The 6,828-nt window shown below is 34.3% G+C and overlaps 1 long non-coding RNA gene across 1 annotated transcript; it reads right to left on the reverse strand.

Annotated features, from left to right (window-relative positions):
• Positions 1–724: 724 nt before the first annotated feature.
• Positions 725–4,224, reverse strand: LOC133183569 (uncharacterized). The gene is made up of 3 exons (XR_009720676.1): positions 4,172–4,224; positions 1,484–1,577; positions 725–1,236 (listed from the first exon to the last, which is right to left on the reverse strand). It is a non-coding gene; the product is annotated as an uncharacterized LOC133183569 (long non-coding RNA).
• Positions 4,225–6,828: the final 2,604 nt, after the last annotated feature.

Here is a 6,828-nt window from a genome sequence, read left to right on the forward strand (position 1 = left end):
ATCAAAGAACATCATTTGAACTGCACCTCAAAGCCCAAACATTGACAATTTTTGAAATGTTGCATTAAAAGGGTTGACAATAAAATGGCTTTATGTGTTCTGAGTTCTCTGATTTTACGATATTTCCATGCTTCATCACGTCATTGGACGAAATATTAGACCAAAGGTGGAGCCAATGATGAGGTAACACACTTTTTTCCTATAGACTGGGCTTATCAGTGTTTAGTTGAATGTATCTATAGTCTGTCCCACCAAGCTATTGTCACCACTTTTTGCAACATATCTCAAAATATATAAATACCTTGGCCTTCAGCCTAGGTCCGACCGATAGATCATTTTTTTTCCAATTTTCCTCCATTTATCCGAACCCTCGAGTTCAACCGGTGTATTGACACGGCGGCAAATTCAAAGTCTACGGGGATTTAACATTGCCAAAATGGCCGTCACTTCGGAAGGGGATCCATCATTATTCGTGGATTTCCGTACTTTACCGTCATTTGACGTAATGACGTAACACACTTTCGGAAATTCTCTGCACTTACGGACGTCCGGAAAAGCATACCGCCCGAGACTTACCAAGCACCTAATACACGTGTATTTTAAAATTAGTGATAAAATACGGAGTTTTAAGCATACATTGCATATCAATTGACAGAAGAAGTTTAAAAGAGCTAAACACTGCGACCCATTTGAATTCATATACTCAAGGATTCGAATTGACAAGTTGAAAAAATAAGTATTTGTGGGAATATAAATTAGTGGATATGTTTGACCCACCTATCCTCCCCCAAGAACAATGATGATTCCACAGTAAATGCTGCCAATTACTTTTTTTTAAAATACCAAATAATTGAGTTATGTGTCTGAAACTGACAAAGTAAATACTTGTTGAAGTTATGCTAATTTACATCTTCTTCTGTGCAAAGTAAATTCACACTGTAATAATTAAGGGTATAACATACAAATTCAGAAGAAGAAATGAAAGTCAACTGCTCTGTGGTGATGTTGTTTATGGTTTGAAAGTCCCTTCAGCCTTGGTACAATAGAAAAGTCTTGACTCATATTCAACACAATGAAGCCAAGAATGAAGCTATGAATGAGTTGGAGAGTGGGTATCTTGTTTTTTTTTTTATTTACACTCTTAACAGTTCTGTTGAAAATGGTTTCTGCCTTATCCAATGTCCAGATCACTAAGTAGACTACCAGTTAATATTTGTTCCAGCCATCACTTTTGGTCTGAAATAGATAATAAAACACATCTTAAATGTTATTAAAATTCTTGAGAATGAAAATTTATGGTTAAGTAATTGAAGTGAAATTAAAGAATGAATTTCAATTGTACATGTACCAAGATACATGTAGTATAAATTATATACATATGGAAACTACAATTTTTATTTTCAGATTCCAGCCTGAAGTATGCAATTCAGACAGAGTAAAGACATTTTAATATTTTATATATACATGTACATGTATAACTTACTAGTCCAGAAGATTCCTGAGACTCTGTGATTCACCCAATTACATGAATGCCTTCGAGTCTGGTCATCATAACAATGTACTCCAATTTTTTTAACCTTCAAAAAAAAAAAAAATTATGTAAATAAATATAAAGGCATAATCAAGTATACTTTACTTCTTTATTACAATGTGCTCATACACTGTATACAATATGCATGATCTCAGTTTTCTGGCCTTTTATTTAGTACATGTATGCTAGAATACTGTACCTAACTTTAATTTTACAAATGAATGTTTTGCTAAATTTTTCTTTTGGACATAAAGAATGGATGCGTACAAGGCGAAGATAATCCCCCACTCTGAGAAAAGACATTTCTTAATTCTTAAGTTCATGATGTTATATTTCACAAAAATTGTATTGTCAATACATGTATCATCTTTTACACATTTGCTTCTTTTATTTAATTGAATAACTTATTGATTAGTATTTTTTATTTTCAATTATGAAGGTATGTGGAAAGAAAAAAAAAGAGCCGAAGGCTCAAGTGAGCTTTTCTGATCAAAGGGTGTCCGGCGTCTGCCATCTATAAACTTTTTCGACTTCTTCTCAAGAACTGCTGGGCCAATTTAAAACAAACCTGCAAATGTGACAAAGCATCCTTGGGTGAAGGGGATTTAAGTTTGTTCACAGAAAGTGCCATGCCTTCTTTCAAGGAGAGATAATGAAGAGTTCATGAAAATTTAGTGGCATCTTTAAAAATCTTCTCAAGAACCACTAGCTAGGCAAGAAAAGATGAAAATTATGTAAAAGCTTCATTACAAATTACATTACATGTACAATCAAGTTTATTCATATCATAACCCCGGGGGGGGCACAAGAGGGGGGTGAAGTTTTATGTAGGAATATATGGGAAATGTCTTTAAAAATCTTCTTCTCGAGAACAGCTTTGCCACTATTAGTCATATTAATTCAGAAGCAACCTTGGGTAATGTAGAATCAAGTTATCCTCAGGTAGTGTAGATTCAAGTTTGTTCAAATTAGGGGGGTGGGGACACAACAGAGGGTCAAAGTTTTGCATAGGAATATATAGGAATCATTTTGAAAAAAATCTTGTGTTCAAGAACAGCAAAGCCATGATTAGTCATGTTATTATAGAAGCATCCTCAGGTAGTGTAGATTCAAATTTGTTAAATTTTAGGATGGGTAGGGTGGGGCCACCAGGGTTCGAAATTCACTATATACAACTCGCAAAACACGAGTTAGAATTCCCAAATTGTGAGTTGAAAATTAGGTAACTCACAAAAACTTGCGAGTTGAATTTTTTTTTTTTGCATTGAAACTGTAGCAAAATTATATAATATGACAGAACACAATACTTTTGATTTAAATCAGTAATTTAAATAAAAGTCACACTGTAGTTGTATTTTGTGTATTGTATAGTAGTTACTTTTTCCTTAAGTTACATGTATTTAATTTATATAAAGTTAACTTTATACGAAAAATTGCGAGTAGTCTTATAAAATTGGGAGTTCACTTTGTTGGTACTCGCAATTATTTGCGAGTTGTAATTTTAGGGAGTTTCTAACCCTGGGCCACAATGAACGATGAGCGTTTTACATAGGAATACATGGGGGGGGGGGGGGTCTTTAAAATTCTTCTGTTAAAGAACAGCAAAGCCATGATTAGTAATATTGATATGGAAGCATCCTGAGGTAGTGAAAATTTAAGTTTGCCATTGACATTACTAACAACTTTTTTTTCCATAAATGTAACTCTTCCTTGAACTTTGAAAATTGTAATATATCTCACAGCAGGGGATTGTCCTGTATGCTCTCTTTCTTTATTGTTTGAACAAAATGGGTTAACTATGGGGTAGATGTAAGTCAATGAATTTCAAATTATGAACTTTAAAGAAATACAACCCCCCCCCCAAAAAAATAATAAAGATTTTTTTACAATACTGGTGAAAGAAAAAAAAAAGAAATCTCAAGGGTTGTATACCAGGGAAACTTGCAGCATTACCATATTATGAATTCGAACTTAACAAAAAATTGTTAGTGAAAACGAGGGGGGACTGAGGAACAACCAAGAAAAAATCACACTGCCTTTCACATGAAGGGATGAAATGTAACTGCAAAGTTAGTACTGGAAGTGTGAATATTTCAAAATGGGAGTATTTGGGGCATGCCCCCTCCCCTGGAAAGTTTAGGATTAACGTAATAATTTGCATTCTGAGAGCTAATCTAAGTTCATTTATTTTATAATAAAATGCAGCATGCTTACTTTATCCTCAACTTAATGTATATTTAATCGAAAATTTTCTGTAACTAAAAGGGGGAAATTTGACATTTTTATTCATCAGGTGAAAGGATTGTTTACAATGAATTCTGTGGACCAACAGAACTGTTGCGTTTTAGATATGTTCCCTGTGACTGAAAGAGAAAGTAGACCTATCATATAAAATATTAAAAATCTTAAGCTTCTTACAAAAAAAGTCATTACCATTATAGATCTACTGAAAGTTTTCGTTTTCCCCCACTAGGCCTACTGTGCAGATATGCATTGGGCGCTTTCGCCGAATAATGCTTGATTTTGACAAATCATTAGCACTTGAAAACACTTCTTTTGTGGGTGTACTTTCAGAAGTAAAAAAAAAAAAACAAAAAAAAAAAACAAAAAACAAAAAAAAACAACAAAAAACTAACTTACGTTTTCATCGAAGGAAGCTGTAAATTACACATCATGTCAACATCCCCTTTCTAGAGCAGTGCGTTATCCACAACTTGTACTGCATTGAATTCGAATTATTTTCTCTCAGTTTATGAGAAAACTCGTCAAATATATTTGAATGCAAAACAATACTTATATTTTTTTTACCAAAACACACTGAATTGCTTTCGTTGAATTTTTAGGATTTTTTGTAATTTTAATTTGGAAAGAACGACTACTCCCTCGATAAACTGGTTTCCTGCCCCGTGATCTTGACGCTAATGGACGAGTTTACCATGTTAAATCCCCGTAGACTTTGAATTTGCCGCCGTGTCAATACACCGGTTGAACTCGAGGGTTCGGATAAATGCAGGAAGTTTGGAAAAAAAATGATCTATCGATCGGACCTAGGCTGAAGGCCAAGGTATTTATATATTTTGAGATATGTTGCAAAAAGTGGTGACAGTAGCTTGGTGGGACAGACTATAAAATAGTTTACCATAATTTAATGTTTTGACATTTTTGTGTATAAAACTAAGAGGAAAATTGTTGATCCTTAAAAATGGAGTTTTTCTTATGAATACTTAAAACCATTACAATTTTGAATTTTAAATGATTTCTTAGCTAGATCTGGAAATACATATCTCGTTCAGATTTAATATTGGAGAATTTTCTTCATCTGTCATGAATTACCAGGTATAATATAGTATACCAGGTATGAATTACCAGGTATTTGTACCCAAGAAAATGACAGAAAATTTGAAGTTTATATTGTTTTACATTACAATGTAAAACGATGACACCAGAATAGAAGATGGACTTTCAAATTGTAATTTGTTTGATTAACTACTTCTAACAAAAAAAAAAGAATTTTGTTATATTTCTTTTAAGTTAACTGTTCGCTCATTTTTAGACGATAGATATTGTCACACTTGGGACTGTCATTGGTCCAGACTCTGTATCCAGACAGAGAAGATTGATCAAACAGAATGTTAAAGATCAAATTCAGCAATACCAATTGTTAGACATACTGAAGAAAACAAAACTCTGAAGGCTGAAACAGAACCACTATTGAAAATGTCCCAGGTTGTAAATGTGTCTAGCTCAGTAGAGTCAGCAAAGGCAAGTGAAGCAGGTATGTCAAAAGCTCTTAATTACTTCGTCATGTGCTCTAGTTACAAAATACATATCATGTAGGAGTGAACCTCACCTATAGTTTCAAATCGGTGTACCAGTAATGCAGGCTGTCCTAATACAAGTTTACATTGTAATGTCCCTCCTCATATCTGTGTTCCTTATCCTTCTGGTGACGTTACATTACCTTCTCTTCCACTGTTTGCAAGTTATGGTGTTTCAACAAGTCTAGCTGTTCAGGCCTCCTCTAAAATGACTCTGGAATATGCCTCAGCATATCTTCAAAAGAACAAGGGTAGTACAGAGAGTATTGTCCCTGCCTATGACATCATTAGGGACAATGTGGATCTTATGAAATCATCCCCCAATATAATATGTCACCCAAGAAGCAAAGAGAGAGTTTGCACTGGTTCTTGAATGCAGTGCAACGACGGATGGTTTCATCATTGCCGAATGACAAACCTATTTCTGATATTATGGCTGTACCCAATCATGCATTCATTCCTAGTATGAATGATTGTGATGCATTGGAGAGGAACATGGTTATTCATATTTTGAAGGTTACTACTAAAGACGTTAGCTGCCTCAAGCCATATGCAGGATGTGTACCAAAGCATTTAGACCATCCTCATATTGAAGAGACATCAAAGAAAACAAAATACTTCATAGTAGATCTTCTTGACAAAAGCGATATTAAATCTGAGGAAACGATCTCTATAATACAACATATACATGACAATTATATAGCTCATACTGAGGATGACCCAAAAACAGTTATTGAGAAGAGTTCGGAGGTGACGTCCTAGCCAACGAGCGATTAATATATTCTGCGCAAATGGCCATGATGAATAGCCACAGTGAGTTCTTTCGTCTAGCTGGTATTATTCACAGGCGTGAGAGACTGAATTTTCTATTTGTATCATGCATGATTTGCTGAAGAACTGTTCTGTTTTTTAAAGTTACTTTTCATCAAAGATATGTGATTTCTAACTTAGGTCTTGTATTCAATATTGCTAGACACATTTTTTATCACGCAAAGGTCCAGTCTTGTATTCCACCATAATTCTAAATGAAGACTACACCCTATATTTCCTATAAACGTATGTATGTACATCGACTATTGCTTCCAAACTTTTTAATTACAGGAAAACTTCAAGAAAACTTTACAGAGCCTGGATATTGAGCATCTGAAACATCATGTTTATGTTCTTCTCCTCCCTACAACTATAGTCCTGCTGGACACGGGACACGTTATTACTGTTGACGTAAATATAGTTAATAATGAGGACCTTAAATCACTTATTTTAAAAGGGCCAAAATTCTGGGAACTCCGAACTTTCAACTGGAATCATAATTTCATAATTATTATGAATTCTTTGGAAGATTACGCCGGGCGATGGGCCAGACAGGAAAAAGAAGACCTTGACACTTTGTCAGAATGGATTAAATGTATCAGATTGATTGTATGTTGTTTAACGTCCCATTAGAGAATTTTTCACTCATATAGAGACGTCACCATATAC

This window comes from Saccostrea echinata, unplaced genomic scaffold, assembly GCF_033153115.1.
Source record: "Saccostrea echinata isolate AGI-Se365-2 ecotype Australia unplaced genomic scaffold, CSIRO_AGI_Sech_v1 ptg000009l, whole genome shotgun sequence".
Taxonomy (NCBI): Eukaryota; Metazoa; Mollusca; class Bivalvia; order Ostreida; family Ostreidae; genus Saccostrea; species Saccostrea echinata.